This window comes from Macaca mulatta, chromosome 8 (genome assembly GCF_049350105.2).
Source record: "Macaca mulatta isolate MMU2019108-1 chromosome 8, T2T-MMU8v2.0, whole genome shotgun sequence".
In the NCBI taxonomy this organism is placed as follows: Eukaryota; Metazoa; Chordata; class Mammalia; order Primates; family Cercopithecidae; genus Macaca; species Macaca mulatta.
Window position 1 is genome coordinate 106,477,151 of NC_133413.1, and position 22,111 is coordinate 106,499,261.

At 39.2% G+C, this 22,111-nt stretch overlaps 1 pseudogene; it reads right to left on the reverse strand.

Annotated features, from left to right (window-relative positions):
• Positions 1-6,431: 6,431 nt before the first annotated feature.
• LOC100424532 (glyceraldehyde-3-phosphate dehydrogenase pseudogene) overlaps positions 6,432-22,111 on the reverse strand; it is a 50,611-nt pseudogene continuing 34,931 nt past the window's right edge.

The following is a 22,111-nucleotide window of genomic DNA, read 5'->3' on the forward strand; positions in this document are numbered from 1 at the left end:
GTGAAGAGACGGCCTGTTGAATGGGAGTAAATATTTGACTACTTGCAAACTATTCATCCTACAGGAGACTAATAGCCAGAATATACAAGGAATTCTAATAACTCAACAGTAAAAGAACAAAAAACAAATAATTTCATTTAAAAGTGGGCAAAGGATAAGAATAGACATTTCTAAAAAGAAGACATACAAGTGGCCAACAGGGTTAAGATTTCAACATATGAATTTGGGCAGAATACAAGTGTTTAGACCATAGGAATCTTTTCCCACAAACTTATTCCTCCTCCAGTCTTCCCCAGCTGAGTATGTAGATAGAGCTGACACCATCCAGACAGTTATTCAAGCCAAAATCAGGCAGTCATTTGGAGCAGAGATTATGCTGTGTGTTCACAAACCTATTTCACTTTTTTTTACCTGAACATACAGCCAGGTTACATTTCCCAGTGACCCCTACAGTAACATGGTTATGTTATTGAGCCCTGGCCAGTGGGAATGTAGGTGAAAGTGATGAACTCCACATCTGGCCTGGCTCCTAAAATGTCCTGTATGGTCCTCTATGCTCTCTCTTTATATTCTTTAGAGGTCACCTGTTGAAAATGGAGGTTCCATAAGATGTGGAGCAGATCTCCCTCACTCTCCTGTAGACCCATATTGGATTGTGATATGAGCAAGAAAATAATGGGTTAAGTCATTGAGATTTGGAAAGGGATGCTTGTTACAACTGCTACCACCCTGCCTAATACATGTTTTTGTTACTTTCATTTTCCTCCCAAGTGCAACCCCTCATCTAAATTCTGAGAATTCTCTCAACACAGTATTTCTTCAATTCTTCCTCTCTTCTTCATCTTCATTGCCAACACTCTAGTCAAGGGTCAACCAAGTCTTACTTGGACATCTGCAATAGCCTTTTTATTTTCATTCTTGTAACCCTCAAGTTTATTCTCTAAACATCCAGAATGATATTCAATAGTTTCTTGTACACTTATAATTAAATCCTCTACTGTCACATGACCTGTATCTCACCCCTTGCCTACCTCATTCCCCTCTTCATTCCTTACACTTCAGCCTTTTTGACCTTTTCTTTACCACCTCAGAGTCCTTACACATCCTATTGTTCCCTCCCCTGAAGAGTGCTTACAATGACTTATGATATGGCCAATATCCTTTCATCTTTCAGTCTTATCTTAAGCCTCACTTCATCAAGAAGACTAGTTTTGAGCGCTCAGCCTAAAGCAGGTCCCCAGATTATTCTTAGTCTTGACACTCTGCTTTTTTCCTTCATATCACTTCACAGTTAGTAGTTACGTATTTATATTTACCTGTTTAAAGTCCACTGATTATACAGTAAATTCTGAGACTGTTAGGATCTTATCCATTGTGGTCACCACTGAATATCCAGCACATGCACAGTGCCTGGCAGGTGGTGGGTGCTCAATAAATATTTGCTGAATAAATGAATGGATTGATGTAAATTGATCACTGACTCTGTCTGGAATTCATTATTTCCTTTTTTTCCCAATACTACATGTTCCTTCAAATATCACCTCATTCATCATTACAAGAGCATCTTTTTTTTTTTTAATTTGCAGGCACACCTCCAATTTTACGTTATTCATGTTTACAATAGAAAAACATTTCTAATAAGAGTAAATGATCAACACAATCTCAATAGCACACTACCAGAACTATTTTCATTATTGTTGTTTGTGTTACAGGGAGGACTATGTAGAAGGAAAGACTGGAGATAGATGTTGAGTATCAGTCATACAAGGGTAAATGAGTCTGTAATTCAAGCAGTCAAAGAGAGTTGGATAACATGCTTCAGTAAAAGATTTCCCTAAGAACATTTCCAGAAGTTTCCAGAATGTCATAATCTAGGCACAAAGCTGAGTTTGGAAAATGGAATTTAGTCAGGAGCAGTTCTTAATAATACTTAGATTCTACCAAGGGCCTTTCCTGTCATATTTCGGTTTTGTAATTTTTTTTTTCTTTTGACCACTTGGGGTCCTTGACCTAAGTCAGTTATTCCTATTACCTCTCAGTCTTTATCTACATTGTTATACATTTTATATAGTTTAAATAACAAGGTCATGAAATTTATATTTAGTTTTATGTTGCTACACAGACTTTCTACCATTGTAAAGGTTGAAAAATGAGGCACCAAGTTGGTATATTATTCCCCTGTGTGCAAGGCAGCCTAGCGTAGAGGCTAAAGACCCATGCTTCACAGCCACACTGCCTGGGTTCAAATGCGATCTCTACCACTTACTAGAACCTTGAAAAATAACATGAACTCTTTGTAAAATATTTTTCCTCATCTGCAAAATGGGACTAACAACAATACCTGCTTCATAGAGTTACAATGAGGATTCAGTAAAATATCAGATATAAAGTACTTAGATCACTACTATGCAAATATAGCAATATTTATCATTGGATATTTATGTTCCTGATTTTTTTAGAAATACCAATAAAACTACAATAAGCAACTTAATTCATAAAGCTATTTTCTTCATTGTTAACCATTTATCTAAAAAGTTCTTTTCCTTTTCATCGTTTATCCAAAAGACTAAACCATATCCCTCTCTTAGTAATTGTATTTCCTTTAAACAACTGACAATTGGAAGTTAGACTATGAACAAGCTTCCATTGCGCCCAAGTTAAGCAGCAGGAAAGCATCCATTTATGCTGGGGCTTAAATTGTGAGGTTGGACTCAAAGTAAACAAGCAGGTGAAGAGGTTGGGATGATGAAAGACAATAGACCATTACCCAAGCCTAATGGTGTTGTAAAGGAGATAAATGTCTTTGAAGTAGCACCCTTAAAACCTGTGACCTTTAGATTGACCTTTCCTTTCAGATTATGGTATGCAGGTTGTTGTGGAGTCTGTGCAAAGTCAGCAATTAGAAAGATGGACCTTGAGAGAAATAGGTCTTTGAGGAAGGTGCCTACTCAGAGGTATGACTCTCTATTTCTTCTACTAGTTACCCATTGGCTTCCAAATTTCCCATTTGCTTTCAAAATGTTGGAGGTCTATGGCTCACTCTCTCACAGGTGCACTTTCTCCAAGACAGAAAATGCACTGAGTCTCACCCCATTGTTACAGTCCATGCTGTGAGCACAGAAAAAAATCAACACCGGAATTTGGACAAATTGCCCTTTACTTGTGAGGAGTAAAGTAAATGGAACAGATGGTTAATAACACTAAACACTAGTCACCTGCAAAGAAAACGGTATCTAGAAGAATTATTCATTTGCTAAGGTCATTGAAGAAAATACAGGATTGATGAGTTTCCTAGAAGACACCAGAAACCATACACCTTTGATCTGAATGAATGATTTAGTAGGTAATAAAGCACTACGGAGATTATTTGAAACAACTCATATTTATACAGCATGTTAAAGTTTTCAAAAAACTTTCCCTTGTGACAATAGTTCATGTTCACACAGAGTTATGAGATGTGAAAGAGGATGATTATTATACTCCCAGTAACCAGAACCCTTAATATTTATAAGTTCAACCTGTGTCATGCTGGGCCGTACTGGAGCCTAAGACAAAAGAAAAAATTCAGCAATACTGATCCTATTTTTATTTACAATTTTGATATTGTATTCATTATGAATGTTTTGCATTTATTCTGCAGATTTTAATTTTAAAATATTGCATTAAAATATTATTTACTTTGATTACTGAGTTTTTTGATGCTCCCCATCCTATCCATTGTCTATTAGCAAGTCCCTTTTAAATATTATTTTTAAATGTCATTACCCTTACAACCCAACATTATGAGTTAGTAAACTTTGTTAAATACTGCAGAAGCATATCGAAATTTTACACCAAGGACATATTCTGCTCTACCTGCTACAGCTCAGAAGACAGTGAACCATCCCCAAGGAATTGCCATTTTTTCTTATTCTGTTCTTAGTTGAAGTAGAGAGTAATAGGCGACATGACTGACTTCTGTTTAGTTGACTTAATTTCTTGTTTAAAAATATTTCACCAAAAAATACTTGTACAGAGTTTTATGTTAATCAAAACTAAGCAGAGCTTATAATGAAGAATGTCTTCCCTGTCACTTTTTCCTAATGCAATTTCCAAGAGCAACATTTTTAACTTTTAAAAATCATTTCTTATATTTCTGCCATTATTTTAAATAAGACTTTACCTATTGATTATCAAATAGATGCATTATTTACTGCTGTTATGATAGATATCAAATTCTCTAACCCCAATATACTTTTCCTTTCCTTCACCTTCCCAATACAGTTATCATGTTTTTTGGTAAAATCAATAACTGTTGTTTGCATCATCATAACAACATAAAATATTGTTCTCTGCATAGCAAATGCTACAATATAATTATGCTTGTATACTTTTTGATTTTTACTGGTATTACTTGATTACCTCCCTTTTATCATAATCATCTATATCTTTTATGAAATAAAAGATACCATATCTATAAGCCATATCTATAAACAATATCCTTAGATGTTTCAAACCTCTCCATCATATGCCTATGTTTAAATATACCAGATGATGTATCAATTTTATGTTGTTCCTGGATATCTTCCTCATGAAATTCTCTCTCCTATTTCCCAATTCTAAACCAGTTGCTCTCTGGACTCAAGGATGGCTGTTACCCTGAACTTCGGTTTTACAAGATCTTGTCTAGAATTTCCTATATTCTGAACCTCAAGTTTTTCCCTTCCTTATTTTACTCTCTAATTGTGCTGGAACACATACTTTTAGCTTCCTCAGTAAAGGTGAGTGAAAGCCAAGTTTTTTAGTATATTATTTAATTCCCATATATTCGAGAATTTTCCAGATTTCCTTATGTCATTGATTTCTAATTTAGTTCCATTTCTAAACATATACTTTGTATGACTTGAATTCTTTCAAGTTTATTGAAACATATTTTATGATCTAGAACATGGTCCATCTTGCAAAACTGTGTGTTGATTTGTTTGATGTGTACTTGGTCCTTGATAAACTTGTTCCCTGCGTACTGTGTGCTGTCGTTGGGAGGAGCAGTCTATAAGTGTCAACTAGGTCAAATTGGTTGATAGCATTGTTCAAGTTTCCTGTATCCTTCGTGACTTTCTGTCTTCTTGTTCCATAAATTGAGAAAAGGGCATTAAAATCTTTGACTAAAATTGTGGATTTGTCTATTTCTCCTTGTAGTTCTATTGGTTTTTGCTTCAAATGTTTTGAAGCTATATTATTAGGTACAGAAATACTTAGGATTACTGTGTCTTCTTGATTTACTGACTCCTTTATCATTAAGAAATGACCTTCTTTACCCCGGTCATATTTTTTGCTCTGAAGTTCACTTTGTTTGATACTAACATAGCCAGTGCAGATTTCTATTAATTTATACTAGGATAGTATATGTGCTTCCATCCTTTTAGTTTTAATTTATTTGTGTCTTTATATTTACATGGGGTTTCTTGTGGGCAACATACAAATGGGGTCTTGCTTTTTTATCCAATCTGATTATGTCTGCATTATAATTAGGGTGTTTAGAACATTTCCATTTAATACGTTTATTGACATCACCATCATGATATTTGTTTTCTATGTGTCCTAACTGCTCTTTGTTTACTTTTTCCTCCTCTTTTTTGTGCCCTTTTGTTTTGTATTAAGTATTTTTTATTATTCCATTATATCTCCTTTGTAAACTAATCAGCTGCAATTCTTCATTTTATTATTTTAGTGGTTACTTTGTGGTTTACAATATAATTTTTAAATTATAACAATTTCCCTTCTAGTAATATTATGCCACTTCATATATGGTTTAAGAACCTCACAATAGTTTACTTCTATTTCTCTCTAGCCTTTGTGCTAACATTGTAGTATACTTTACTTCTACATATATTGTGTACCCCACGCTACATTGTTACTATTTTTGTTTAAGTAGTAAATTATCTTGTAAAGAGATGTAAGTAAGTTTTTAAGTCATGTACTAACCAATATGGTTACTTTTTAATTTAATTTTATTTTGTTTTTGGCTGAGTACAGGGGACTTTATGATGGTACAGTACATGGCAAGGTGGGACTCCCTAGGCCCCTCTCATTCTTCAGGGTTTCTGGCATGAAAACTGTGTCAAGGGGAGATTCTTAGTGTGAAGGTGAATGACTGTGGCAGGGACTTCCCAGTCACTGAAGGCCCCTCTCCTCCACACACGCTCTCACTGGGGCTGGTGGTCCAGGGAGTTCTTACTCCTTGAAGGCCATGTGAACTATAAGGTCTAACACCCTGTTGATGTAGCCAAATTCATTGTCATACCAGGAAATGAGCTTGACAAAGTAAGTGGTAATTGAGGGCATTTCACCAACATTGAAGGGGGAAAGAGTAGGTGTCACTGTTAAAGACAGAGGAGACAACTTAGTACTCAGTGTAGCCCAGGATGCCCTTCAGGGGAGCTCTCCAATGCCTACTTTACCACCTTATTGATATCATCATATCTGGTAAGTTTCTCCATATGGCAGATCAAGTCCACGACTGATACATTGGCAGTGAGGATATGGAAGACCATGCCAGTGAGCTTCCCATTCAGCTCAGGCATGGCCTTGCCCACACCCTTGGCAGCACCAGTAGATGCAGGAATGATGTTCTGGAGAGCCCTGTGGCCCTCACACCACAGTTTCCCAGAGGGGCCATCCACAGTCTTCTCAGTAGCAATGATGGCATGGACTATGGTCATGAGTCCTCCTCTACAATGCCAAAATTATCATGGATGACCTTGGCCAGGGAGGCTAAACAGTTGTTGGTTCAGGAAGCATTACTAAGGATCACGAGGTTCTTTTTTCACTTCTCATGGTTAATGCCCACCAAAAACATGGGGGCATTAGCAGAGAGAGAAGAGATGATGATCCTTTTGGCTCCCCACTCTAAGTGAGTCCCAGCCATCTCCAAGATACTGAAGATACTGGAGGATTCCACAGCATAATCAATGCCAGCATCAACCCATTTGATTTTGGTGGGATCTTGCTCCTGGAAGATGGTGATAGTATTGCCATTGGTGACACATTTCCTGTTCACAGCCTTGACAGTGCCATGGAACTTGCCATGGGTGGAATTATACTGGAACATGTAGACTATGTAGTTGAGGTCGATGAAGGAGTCATTGATGGTGACAATATTTACTTTGCCATAGTTAAAAGCTGGAGCTTCATGAGAAGTTGCAGCAGTATATCAAACAGAAGGAGCAGAGACTAGTTGCTGTTTCTGATGCTCATCATTCCTTTGCATAGGTCCATATTTCTATCTGGTATGATTTTCCTTCAGCTTGAAAGACTTCCTTTAACATTTCTTATAATCTATGGGGTGATAGAGCCTTTTAACTTTTGTATTTCTGAAAATTTATTTAATTCAACTTCAGTTTCTGTTTTGAAAGATATTTTCTCTGGTTATTGGAGTCTAGGTTGAAATTCTCTCTTTCAATACTATTAAAAAGTTTGCTTGACTATCTTCTTGCTTACATTGTAATTGTTTCTAATGGAATATCTAATCCTAATCTTTCTTCCTCTGTCTGAACGGTGTCTTTTTTCCTCTGGCTGCTTTTAACATATTTACCTCTTGCTAGTTTTGAACAATTTGACTATGACATACCTGGGTGTAGGTTCTTTCTTTCTTTCTTTCTTTCTTTCTTTCTTTCTTTCTTTCTTTCTTTCTTTCTTTCTTTGCTTGAATTTGGGTTTGTTGAGCTTCTTGGATCTGTGGGATTATAGTTTTCATCAAATTTGGAAAATTTAGGGCCATTGTTCTTTAAATGTCTTTCCCTCCATCCTCTTTTGGTGCCCCAATTACCCATAATATTAGGCCCCTTGAAATTGTCCCACCACTCACTGGTGTTCTATTCGTTTCTTTTGAGTCTTATTTCTGTTTCATTTTTTATCGTTTCTATTGCTTCATTATCAAATTCATTAATATTTTCTTCTGCAATGTCTAATATGTTGGTAATCCTCCCAAGTAGGACTTTGATCCCAAACATCATGGTTTTGATCTCTAGACTGTGTGGAATACAGTTGCAGCCATTGTTTTAATGTCTTTGCCTGATAATTCTATTGTGTCAGTTCTGCATCAATTTTAATTGATTGTGTTTTTTCTCCTCAATATGTGTTGTATTTTCCTTTTTTTTTTTTTTTTTTTTTGTATGCCTAGTCTTTTTTGTCTAAATGCTAGGTATGATCAATTTTACCTTTTTGGATGCTGGATATTTTTATAGCTCTATAAATATTCTTAAACTATATTCTAGAAATCACCTAAAAATAGTTTGATTTCTTGGGGTGTTGCTATTAATATTTGATAAGCAAGACCAGAACAGCATTTGATTTAGGGATAATTATTTTCCACTCATAAGGAGAGATCCTTCTGATACTCTTCCTAGTGACGTTTGCCAGTCTGGATGGTAGAAATAGAAACTATTCCCAGACCTATGTGAGCTCAAGGTACTGTTACCTCTAATTCTTTTATATGGTTCTTTCCCCAGCTTCTGCAGGGATACTGGTCAGTAATTTACTGAATACTTGAGGGGGCCCTTCTGCCGTTCTCTAGAGTTGTCTCTCTGTTCTGTCTAGTACTCTGCCCTATGAGCTCCAGTTGTTTTGATCTCTCCAGACTGTCAGCTTAATCTCCTTAACCCTTAGTTTAATCTCCCTAAATTCAGTTCCATGGCTGGAAAACTCTCTCAACACAGTAAGCTGAGGCATAGTTAATTCTTCCCCATCTCTCAGGGATCATTGATGTCTTGAAATCAATTGTTGCCTGGTATCTGATGTCTTGAAAACATTGGTTTTCAGTTGTTTTGGGTAGGAGCGTTGTGTCTTTTTAAGTAATTTTCCTCCTTTGATTTTTTTCTATCTTTTCTTCTGATCTTATAATCAGTTGAATGGTGGACCTAGGTGTCATTTTTTTTCATTTGTTTTTGTTTTTACCCTTTCTTTCTCCAGAAATTGTCTTTACTTTATCTCCATTCTAGCGATCTCCCTAAGGTACTTTTCAAGGTTTGTATAATTTCCTACATTATCTTTGTTTTCTTTGGGTTTCTCTTTTGATTTATTTTTTCATGTTAGACATTTTTCTCCAATGACTATGTTTTGAATAAGGAAATGTCTAGGTGAGCCTGAATCATGTGGTAATTCCAAACAGTAAAGAAGCTACCGATGATTACTAATGTCGTGTCAGAAGCGTTCAGTAGCCAAACCCACTGACCAAAAGTGGCACAATTTAAGCTTCAATAAATATAATAATACTAATGCCTTGGATAGAACAAAGTAAATATTTTTAAATCTATGGGTTCATGACAACTGTGAAGCAAAACAAAACCCAACTGGTCATCACTGGAGGATATTAGTAAGCCAATTCATTATTTAAAAAATTGCAAAGAGGAAGAATCAAGTATTAATCATACCTTTCCTATATGTAAGCAAATGTCAAATGAGAGGAATTTCCTTTTTATAGAAACATCCAACTAATAAATGGAAGACTAACAGAATTAGAATATCAATATTTCGCATCGCCTAATAATGGGTAAGCATCAACAACTGCAAACATCAGACAAAAAGAGAGAGCCAGATATTGTATACCACCAAATAAAAGAACAGAGCACCACCTGAAAATATTTCTTCCCCCAAAATTTCAACCTAAATCTGATCTAGCCTTTAGATCTAATTTACAGGAAATGCAGAGAATGAAGATGTTAAACTATTCCACAAAGATGTAACCAGTAAATCTTACCATGCTGTCCTGGGGGGAAACCCTTGATTTTTTAACAAATTGCAAACAAAAAAGAGAAAAAGATGGAGAGAGCCCCTATAGATGAAAAGAGCTTAAAAGACATTCCAACTAATTTCAAGAGACAAATCTAAGTTGAAGCCTGTTTCAATCAAATTATAAAACAAAATTATGACATTTATAAGACAATTTGAGAAAATTTGAACACTGTCTATTGGACGATATTAACAAATCATTGTTATTTATTTTGGTTCTGATAATAGTGCGTGGTTATTTTTCTAAAGGCCAGTCTTTCTTTGTTCTTACTTTAGTAATTGTCTATTTTAAGTGGACTAGGAAACAATAATCTGTAAAATAAATCTTGTTTTTCAAGCAGCATGCTTTGAGAGATGCCCGTGTTTAAAAAGCAAAGCCATTAGGGGGAAGTCTCGGAGAAACAATAGTAGGACTGGCATGAAGGTATGGCACACATTTGTGTAGATGTCATGATGTCATGCCAATTCCTGACATTTGGAAAGTCCATGGCAGGATTACCTTTAGTCATCATGACAACCATAGGAGCAGCTTATTTTGCACCCACTTTAAAATGGAAACTGAGGGTTAGAGGTTGAAATGACCTGTCAGGGTCACATGACTGCTAGTGGTCAGTGACAAAGTTGGGATTCTATCCTGGCCAATGTTTCTTCACCACCCTCCCACCCCTGCCTCATTTGTCTTATATATAAACCCTGGAGTTACCAGTAAGAATATCTTTGGAGAAGTAAAAATTCTTTCAGTCCACTTCCTGGTGGCTGTGGTCATTCACCAGATCCCTGTTCCCCTCTGATGGGGCTGGTCTGTTGCAGAGAGCACTCAGGAAATCTGCCAGGCCCTCAGTCTAGGCCTCCAACCTGGCCTCTAGCTCTAAGGTGCAGGCAGGAGGGAAGCAGCAGCATTCAGGTTCCACGGCAGAAAGGTAAGATGGTTCGGGCTGGGTCTCTGCTGCTTTTCCTTCCCCAGTCTCTGGCCTGCAGTCTGCATTCCAAGAAAACAGTACAGAAAAAGCAGCAGGGATGGTGCAGGGGGAATACAGGCTAAGAGCCAGTCTTTTTTAGGAAAACATGACATAAAACCTAAATATCTAAGGGCGAAAAGATATAATGCCTGGTACTTGCTTCAAAATAACACAGGTGGGAGAAAAAAGAGATGATTTGAGATTGGCCATGTATTGCTTGACAATGAGTAACGTAAGCATTGACACTGAGCAGTGGGTGTGTGAGGGTTTATTATACTCTTCTCTCTACTTTTATATGTTTGAAATTTTCTATAACAAAATATTTTTCATTAAACTGTTTAGAAATTCTGTGAGTGAGCAAGACTTGTGTATTGGAGGTCTCCACTCTAGTGAAATGTGTCAGCAGCATGCCAGCTAGATTTGGGGAACTCTCAGTTATCAGTGGGTGAAAGTATTTTCTCTAGGGTTTCTCCAAAGAGAAGTTCTCCAGTTTCCTACCTAAGGTTTGCATGCTTGGATTTGTATGTTTTCAGAGACAAAAGAGGGACACATCCTACGGGTCCTACGTTTCATTAGGGTGGTTCTGACTTACTCGTCTGCTTCAGCTCAACACCTTCCCTGCTCCCCTCTCTATCTGATATCCCTGAATGATTCCAAAGAATACATTTTCAGTATTATTCATTGAATAGAATCCCCTGCTCACACAGCATCAGGGAGGACATCCTGGGATCCAATTCTTCCTTTTGCAAAATTTCAGTTCAATAAGTTCACTATTCAGTCCCTGTATTCAGTCCCACATGTCATGCTCACCTTCAGGTTTTCTTGGTGCCTCTAAATTCTTAAGTACTACAGAAGGAAGTTTGCAGGAGAGAATGAGTTTTCCTGTCATCAGTATCCTTCTTGGTCCCTCATTAGCATCCCTCTTAATAAGTAATTTAGGTTATAACTTCCTCTATTCTATTATGTCAGGTACAACTCCTAGTTCTGTTTTCAATCTTCCAAAAATTGGTTTAAATCTCTTATATTTATCCTTTAATATTTATTTCTTCTTTTTTGAGCCCTAAGAGGTAAAGGGAGAAGATAAAAAACACATGAAATCAACACATCAATTTAACTAGAAGACCAGCTAAGACTGATTTAAAATAAAAGTTGCCTCATGGGAGAAACTGTTTAACTTGTTTACCATCACACCTAACACAGTGTCATGTGCAGAAGTAATTCTGAATAATGCTTATGACAGTCACAAATTTTTTTTATTTATGATGTGTGGCAGGAGGTCAAAGGCACAAGAGCAGAGGAAACCTCTTCTGCTTTGCAAAGAAAACAGGAAAATGTCCAGAGCTCAGAAATTGATCGGTGATGTATGTGCCATTATTCTTTTCAAAGCTACATTTGAAATATTTTTGGCTTTAACTTTCCTTCCCTTATACCAATCATTTTAGTTGTTAAGTTTGTTTAGAAAGTAATTTTTAAAAGATTACACTGATAACCCCAAGCCAGTTTGAGGCAGGCTAAGTCTGCGGATGTGGAACACTTAAAATGTCCATTAGTACTCCTCTTTTGTCACTTACCACCCAGGGGGTCACGCCTTTGGTATGAAAGTTGTTTATAAACTGGTAGCTTTATTTTTAAAACAGAATGGAAGGGCCAAGGTGGAGCTAGGCAGAAGATTGTATGATTAAAGTTTTGAGATCCGTACACATTATGAACCAGTCCTGGGTTTGTGAGTATTTTATAACTCAACCATTAACCACTAATCTTTTGGAACCTGATGCAAAAAGTTTTAATCTCTTTCTAAAACCATAAGGTACTGTTGGGAAGCCAATTCTTTCTACATAATCCCTCAACAAAAGGAGATAATAATAACTTCTCTTTAGATGACATAATTTCATGAAGCTTATGATTATCTATTTCACAATTATTTTGGCATTATAGAAACCTACTGTGATGTTTTCCACGTTTTGGAAATGTGGTTAAAGAGGCTAAATTGGCCTAATTCAACCAGGCTTCAAAAAATCACACTATATATATATATATATATATATATATATTTTTTTTTTTTTTTTTTTTTTTTTTTAGACTGAGTCACGCTCTGTCACCCAGGCTGGAGTGCATGGGCACGATCTTGGCTCACTTCCGCTTGGCAACTCCCGCTTCCTGGGTTCAAGCAATTCTCCCATCTCAGCCTCCCAAGTAGCTGGAACCACAAGTGCGTGCCACCACGCCCAGCTAATTTTTGTATTTTTAGTAGACACGGGATTTCACCCTGGCTCACTTCTGACCTTGGTAACTTCTGCTTCCTGGGTTCAAGTTATTCTCCCACCTCAGCCTCCCGAGTAGCTGGGACCACAGCTACGTGCCACCACATCCGGTTAATTTTTGTATTTTTAGTAGAGATGGGGTTTCACCATGTTGGCCAGGCTGGTCTCCTGACCTCAAGTGATCCCAAAGTACCAGGATTACAGGCATGAGCCACTGTGCCAGCCTCACACCATCTTTTAGATAATACTTCCCCCATGGCTATAGTGATTTGTTTTCCCTCTAAGATTTTCATTTGTGTCACCTCTTCTCTTCTACGCAGGTATTATTATAATGTAGTAACAGGTTCTTCTAGAGGATCAGACATTTTGCATTATGCATAATGGAGGGAGAACATTCTATCTTACCCAAGTTGTCTTTATGATTATATATATTTAAACAAACAAACAAACAAATAAACCTTCCAGTTCTTCTTGCTGAGTCATGTTCAAGAGCAATGTAGAGGATGTTTCAAATGACTTGCCTGGAGTTCAAACAATCTTAAACTTCCTATTACCCTTCTCTGCCTTCCCTCTATTGACGAAATTTTCTACTAGTCAATAGAAAGCTCAATTTTAAAAACGTATTGCTGTGGCCTGCATTAGTTGTTTGCTGCTGTAACAAATTACAACAAACTTAGTGGCTTAAAATAATACAAATTTATTATCTTAAATCCTGGAAGTCAGAAGTGAAAAATGGGTCTCACTGGGCTAAACCCAAGGTGTTGGCAGGGCTGCATTCTTTCTGGACACTCAAGGGAAAAATCTGTTTCCTTGCCTTTTCCAGCTTCTAGAGGCTGTCCACATTCTGTGCTTTGTGGCCCTATCCTCCGTCTTGAAAGCCAGCAACCCTGAGCTGAGTCCTTCTAACGCGGCCATCTCTCCGGTTCTCATGCTTCTGCTTCTATCTTACATTTATAAAGACTCTTGCGGCCAGGCGTTGTGGCTCATGCCTGTAATCCCAGCACTTTGGGAGGCCGAGACGGGCGGATCACTTGATGTCAGGAATTTGAGACTAGCCTGGCCAACATGGCAAAACCCTATCTCTACTAAAAATACAAAAATGCTGGGCGTAGTGGCAGGTGCCTGCAATCCCAGCTAGTCGGGAGGCTGAGGCAGGATAATTGCTTGAACCCGGGAGGTGGAGGTTACAGTGAGCCGAGATCATGCCACTGCATTCCAGCCGGGAAAACAGAGCAAATTGGTCTCAAAAAAGAAATAACAAGGCAGGTGATTGGCAAGGTCAATGCTCAATTCTGCTTTGTAATGTAACCTAACATTCACAGGTTCTGGGGATTAGGATGTGGATATGATTGTGGGTGGGAGAGTGGGGGTATTACTCCTAGTAGGCTTGTAGCAAATAAAGATGTCATTTCTCCCCTTCCCTTGGGAGTAATTTGCTTGGTTGCTGTGGGAAGGATATCTAAATATTTTACAGGAATTTTTAGAACATCCATGAAGTAGGGGGGTGTATTGAAAGAACGAAGGTTATATATTAGCATACATCAGAAACGTTTGTGTATGAGAAACTGTGAGCATGCATGCATACAGAAAGTCATCAAGAGATCAAGTTGATTTGTGTTACTCCACAACCGTGGGCCATGGCTTAGCCTCTCCATGTCCATTTCAGAACGTCATTGTACTTGCCCTCACTTTTGCCACACACACAAATTAAATTAAGTTTAATTTAAATGTTGCTTTTCTAAATGTAGACTTCAAGGGTAATATGACTGCAAACACTTTTTGTTGTGACAGAAAACCTAACCCAAATCTGCTTAAACAATAAGGGGAAATTTTTGTCCTAGAAAATGTGCAGAGTAGGTTAGTTTTAAAAAGTAGATTAGTAATCATAGTCCCAGCTCTGTTTTGCCATGATTTTGCTGGCTCTGCTCCCCATCAGGTAGTAACTCGATTCTCAGGTAGAGCTGGCTCATCATGACAAAAATGATTGTAAGACTGGGTACAGTGGCTCAGGCTTGTAATCCCAGCACATTGGAAGGTGGAGGTGGGCGAATCTCCTGAGCCCAGGAGCTCAAGATCAACTTGGGCAACATGGTAAGACCACATCTCTACAAAAAAAAAAAAAAAATACAAAAATTGGCTGGGCATGGTGGCATTTGCCCATAGTCCCAGCTACTTGGGAGGCTGAGGTGGGAGGATCACTTGAGCCCAGGGTGGTGGAGGCTGCAGTGAGCTGAGATCATGCTACTAAACTCCAGCCTGGGCAACAGAGTGAGACCCTGTCTCAAAAAAAACAAAACAAAAAGTGACTGTAGCACTACAAGCCCTTTTGTGTGTGTGTGTGGTAAGAACACTTAGTCTACCCTCTTCACAATTTTTTAGTGCACATTACACTAGTGTTAACTATGGGTGCTATACTGTATAGCAGTTCTCTAGAACTTCTCACCTGGCTTAACTGAAACTGTATACCAGTTGAACAGCTCCCTTTTTCCCCTCCCCACAGCCTCTGGTAACCACCATTCTATTATCTGCTTCTGTGAGTGTGAATAAGTACATATGCTCCTCAATTTACTATGGAGAAACATCCTGATAATACCATCATAAGTTGAAACATCATAAGTCAAAAGTGCATTTAATACATGTAACCTACTGAACACTATACCTTAGCCTAGCCTGCCATAAACATGCTCAGAACACCTACATTGGCCTACAGTTGGGCAACACCATCTAACACAAAGCCTATTTTATAATAAAATGTCGAATATCTCATGTTAATTTATTGGATGCTGTACTGAAAGTGAAAAACAGAATGGCTATATGGGCACTCGAAGTATAATTTCTACTGAATGCTTATTACTTTCTTTTTTTTTTTTTTTTTTTTGAGATGGAGTCTTGCTCTGTCGCCCAGGCTGGAGTGCAGTGACACAATCTTGGCTCACTGCAAGCTCCACCTCCCAGGTTCATGCCATTCTCCTGCCTCAGCCTCCCGAGTAGCTAGGACTACAGGCGCCCACCACCACGCCCGGCTAATTTTTTTTGTATTTTTAGTAGAGACGGGGTTTCACCATGTTAGCCAGGATGGTCTCGATCTCCTGTGACCTCGTGATCCACCCACCTTGGCCTCCCAAAGTGCTGTGATTACAGGCGTGAGCCACCGCGCCCACCTGAATGCTTATTACTTTCACACCATCATAAAGTCAAGAAATCATTACGTTGAACCATCATAAGTTGGGGACCATCTGTAGCTACCATTGCTATCCACAGTTTACAGATGAGGACACTAAGGCTTAGGCAGATAAAATGACTTGCCCAGTATCTCAAAAAAAAAAAAAAAAAAAAAAAAAAACATGGAAGCACTGGGACTTAAACCCAAGTCCCCCTATCTTCAAAACTCAAATCTATTCTGTGCATACCACAGAAGTTTGAACCCAATTCTGAACTACATATAATCAAGTTCTGGAAGTTATTTGTGAGTCGTCCTTTCCAAGCTTTTTATGCTTGCTCATTGGGATTTTGTCAGTCATTTTCCTTGTTTGTTTATTTTGTTAAATCCTGATCTTAGTTCGTGCACCATAAGACTTAAACGTCTTGATTTGGAAAGTGAACTCCAAGTCGTGGTTATTGGAGTTCTGGTTAATTGGGGTTTAACTGTACAAATCCCAGAATAGCACAGCTTTTTTGCTTGCAAACAATATCAGCAGCTTGCAAACAGGGTCCTGGGCAGGCTGAGCATTTGAAGCAGAATCAGCCATTTGCTGCACCTTCATGAGAACCACAGTTCCTGCAGGAGGTGGAAAGTAAATACACTCAACCTAATTCCATTGTATTGCGTGGTTTTCATGGGTCACCTGACGCGTCTATCAAAGGAGTGGAAGGTAGTTTCCTTAAGAATCTATGAGCCACAATCACCCACAACCACCTCTCAGTGACAGTCACTTGTGTGAATGAGCTGGGATCCAGACTCTGGGTCATTCCACTGATATGGCTTGAGAAGCACACAAAATCCTGTCTTTCTTTGTTCTGCCAGGACTCCTGGCCCACAGTCAGAATACGGCCTTCTCTGCGCTGCATCCACTGCACTTTCATTGATGATAACAAGGGCTATCCATCGCAGGGTTCCTTTCATTTGCAGGTACTGGCCTAGGTGCTCTGCATACGTTCTCTTGTCCCCAAAATAATACCTGAAAGAGAGGTATTATTGCCCCCATTTTGCAGATGAGCAAGCTGAAACTCAGAAAATTGAAATAACTTTCACTAATTCAGTCCACAAGTACTTATGACTCTGTTAGGCATTTTGGCAGACTCTCAGGATACAGAACTAAAGCACCACCCTCAAGGTGTTTGAAGACTGGTGGGAGTTCCAGACACAGAAACAGATAAATGTATCACAGGAAATTAAATGATAGAACTATGAACAGGGTATTGTGGGAGCAGAGAGGAAGTGCAAGGAATGTGGGGAGAAGAAAGTTCAGAGGAGGCTTCCTGGAAGAGGTGACACAAGAACTGAGTCTTTAAGTCTGCATAGGAATCAGGTACAGAGATTGAGGGGAGGAAAAACAATTCCTGGGAGAGAGCAAGGTAAGTAGAGCCAAAAAGACATGAAGCAACTTGATGTGGGCAGGAACCCAGGGGAGTTTAATGAAGCTGCCACCTACAGGGAGAGAAGACAAAGGTGGGAGCCATGGCTGGAGATGCAAACAGAAGTCAGATTTAGGTGGACTTCATATCCTGTGGTAGGGATATTTCATCTTCTCCTGGGGTTTTAAAGCATTTTAAACACAGTGTTGACTAGAATACAATGTATCAAATAAAGAAACCTTCATCTTCTAGAAGTTAGATCTCATGGCAAATGTTCTGTCCCCAAGGAAAAATAGAGAAATCTTAGGACTATATCCTTTATACTTTTTGACTCCTTCAAATATGCAGGGAACCTAAGGGAGAACTTGATTTGGGGGTCTGTTCACAAGTCAGCATGTCCCTTTTGTGAAATAGTCTTCGTGCTTGACTTTTTATGTTTGCTGCTGTGAGAAGCTTGAGTAGAGGGTTGTCCTGGGTCTTGCCAGCACTTCTCAGTTTTGCTTTTTGTTGCTACAACCATTGCCTCTTTGAAAAGCCCCTGAAGAAACCCTAACAGGCACCCAGGCAACACGAATCCAAGGAAATATACCCAGTTTGATACCTACATTCTTCAAAGAGAAAATAGCTGGAAATAAAATGAATCAGAAAAGGCAAGGCCCCAGCAAGAAATTTTTCTGAATCACCTTAACAGAACAGTGTCAAAAAGATGTCACTGGGGAAAATACCTGCAGCATAAGAAAGTTGATGTTAAATGTATCTGTGGCTGCAAAACAGCTCATGATAACATAGCCTAGTTATATGGCTGTGCTTTAAGAGACCAGAGCAGCACTTATTGAGCATTCATATGTACAGAATGAGCTCTGAAAGGACAAGCCATATATCTTAAATTTTTCCTGGTGTCTAATACATGTCTGTAAAGTAGAATAAAACAAATAGTAGCTAGTGAATGAATGAATGAATGAATGAATGAAAAAAGATTGCAAAGAATGTGGATACCAAATAAAAAAAAAACCACACACACAATTGTGTAAAACCCAAAGAGATCTTAGAGATAAATTCATGCAGACCCCTCTTCACCAGCTTAGGAAAGAGAGGTCAACAAAGAGTTTTATTATTCTTATCTATAAAAGTCATTGGCCAGGCACGGTGGCTCATGCCTGTTATCCTAGCACTTTGGGAGGCTGAGGTGGGTGGATCACTTGAGGTCAGGGGTTCGAGACCAGCCTAACCAACATGGCGAAATCCCATCTCTACTAAAAATACAAAAATTAGCGGGATGTGGTGGAGTGCACCTGTAATCCCAGCTACTTGGGAGGCTGAGGCAGAAGAATCCAGGAGGCAGAGGTTGCAGTGAGCTGAGATCATCCCACTTACTCCAGCCTGGGCAGCAGAGTGAGACTCCATCTCAAAAAAAAAAAAAAAAAAATTCCAGAGCCCACAGAAGTCATCTGAACTACAGAAAGTACACTTGCCAAGCTTCAAAAGAAAAGGGTTCTATAAGCAAAGTGAGTCATAAAAACTTCTTCTGATTGTGGGAACCAAACGGTGGCAGGTTATAAAAGGAAAATGCAGCATGTTCCCATAAACCACAGGGTAAGTCCTGGAGACAGTGTTAACAGGCTTTAGAGTATTCTCATCTCTCTTGTCAATCATGATACCTACCCATGGGCATTCATAGTCTAGTTAATAAGAAAAAATATTGGGAGGCCAAGGTGGGCGGATCACCTGAGGTCAGGAGTTTGAGACCAGCCCGGTCAACATGGGGAAACCCCATCTTTACTAAAAATACAAAAATTAGCCAGACATGTTGGCATGCACCCATAATCCCAGCTGCTCGGGAGGCTGAGGCAGGAGAATTGCTTGAACCCAGGAGGCAGAGGTTGCAGTGAGCCGAGATTACGCCACTGCACTCCAGCCTGGGGGACAGAGCGAGACTCCATCTCAAAAAAAAAAAAAAAAAAATACACACACACACACACACACACACACACACACACACATATATATACAGTCCTCACAATGCCTTTAAGCAGAGAGTCACTTTCAATCAAAAGAAAACTAATAGAATGCAAGCAATGAAAGCGATGAGGGATAAGGCATCCAAGAATAAAGGATAGAGAGACTGTCACTCACGGACAGGCAGGACACTTTTGCCTGCCTATCAACTGAAGGCTCACTTTGGCTTGTTTTCCCAGTAAAGATGGTAGGCTACACCAAACCATCATCACTCTCTCATCTCTGTCTTGTGAACACCGGCTCACAAATTTAAAAGAAGCTCCTTGGCCAGTGGTAAAGGTACAGCCCATAGCCAAGGAAACACTTTTCTTTCTTCGACTCCATTTGTCTTTCTGAGAGATCAAACATAGCAATGGCTGAAATATCACACCCCACCCAACTCACTTCCCAGACTAGATGAGAAAATAACAATAAAAGTCACACCAATGACCATGAACTTTGACTTGATCTCTCCTTGCCCAAGCCTGTGCGGGAAAGCACTATCAGGGTTCTAATAACTATCAGAGGTGTCGTTGCAAAGAATCATTTCTTATCTCATTTGTTTACATGCAGAGTCATCTTCTACTTGTCAGAAATAGCCATACTCATTCATGTACACTGTTTCATGCTAGATTTTGTTGTTGTTGTACCCTAGGGAACACATCCAGTGTGAATAAGGAAGTCTTGGTCTGAAGACTCACCAGGCTTGCTTTCTAGGAGAAGGATCTGTCCTTCCAGAAGGATCCTAGGTGTGGGCAAGGGAGACTCAGCATAAGCAGCATCCTGGGGTCCCCACTTCCCTCTGCCCATAGGATTAGGCTCTTAAAAGAGAAGTGCCACAGGCCTGGGATGCTATAATTATCTCAGCCATTTAAGGATTATGCTCCTGGGAGACTATAATTATCCAAATATTGTTGCATTCAGGGATATTTTACTTACAAGGAAGTGCCTTCATTTTTACAGGATCTTTCAAGAGGGCCCAAAGGGTGTGTCCTCTCTAATGTGGTTCCTAAATAAAGCTGGAAATAAACAACTGCATCTGGCATGAGGGTGGGGTCCAGCTGAATCCACCCAACCAAGGACTTTCAACATGGGCAGAAAAAAAATAACTTCCTTTTGTCACCTTAAAAAACAGTTATCAGTCATTCTAGGTCAAAACCTGGGGACTGGGCTGGGCCTGGTGGCTCATGCCTGTAATCCCAGCATTTTGGGAGGCCAAGGCGGGCAGAATCACCTGAGGTCAGGAGTTTGAGACCAGCCTGGCCAACATGGTGAAACCCCATCTCTACTAAAAATACAAAAATTAGCTGAGCATGGTGGTGCGTGCCTGTAATCCCTGCTACACAGGAGGCTGAGGCAGGAGACTCGCTTGAACCCAGGAGGCAGAGGTTGCAGTGAGCCAAGATTGTGCCATTGCACTCCAGCCTGGGCAACAAGAGCAAAACTCCATCAAAAAAAAAAAACAAAAAACAAAAAACCTGGGGACTTTCTTCTTTCTTAGTCTTGCTCTTCTCCTCCTCCCCACTCACTCTCATACACTTCTCCAGTCTAAATTCCATCTATTTCGAGAAATTATTAAAGAAAGTTCTTGGCATTTAGGGTACAATTTCTTCCTGAGGTTTGTGTATCATATTATTCATATCATAATACCCCCTACCTTTATTTCTCCCTCTAATCCCAATGCAATAATACTTTCTGTAAAAATTATGTAGTCTAAAGTGGGCGGGAGGATTGCAGAGAAAAAGAAGAGTAGTTCTATAGTATGAAAAAGAGATGATTGATTCAATTCAGTGAACTGCCTGGATTAAAATAGTTAACATTTATGCAGTCCTTCCTATGTGACAAGCATTCCAAGCATTCTGTGTATCTCATTAATGCTGACAGCATCTTTATGAGATATATACTATTATGATCCCCATTTCACAGATGATAAATCCAGAAACAGAGAGGTTGGGTAACTTGCTCAGAATCATACAGTTGATAGGTGACAGGGTGAAGATCAAAACCCACAGTCTGACTCTGAACTCACGCTTAGCTACTGTGCCATGCCACCTCCTAATCTTGAGTGTATGTCCCATGCCACTCATTGTAAGCCATGCAGTGGGAGGAACAGCAGAATGGAAGGACATGGCTCCTACTTTCCAGGGCTTTGTGAGCTATGAGGAAAGAGACACTTGTGTAAAAATCACCACAGAACAAGGAAAAAAATGTGACAGATAGAATAGGAGAAGCATAGACAACTGCTTTAGGAGTTTAGATTAATTCTGATGTGGCATTAGGAATGGCTTCATAGAGGAGGTGGCATTTGACATGCCTATAGACACAGAGAAGACATGGGTGGATGGCATTCCATGCTGAGGAGAACCTGGGAAGTTCAGGCCAGGCCAGGATGCAGCATGCATGGAAGACAGCAATGAGAAACAAGATTACAAAAGTCTACTGGGGTCAGGGTATGAAGAGCAAAGAGATAGTGAAGAATGGAGTGGGACAGGGTCCCCTTTGGCTGGGGTTGAGGGGAGGCAAGGAAAAAGACAGGCATTGACTTTAGGGTTT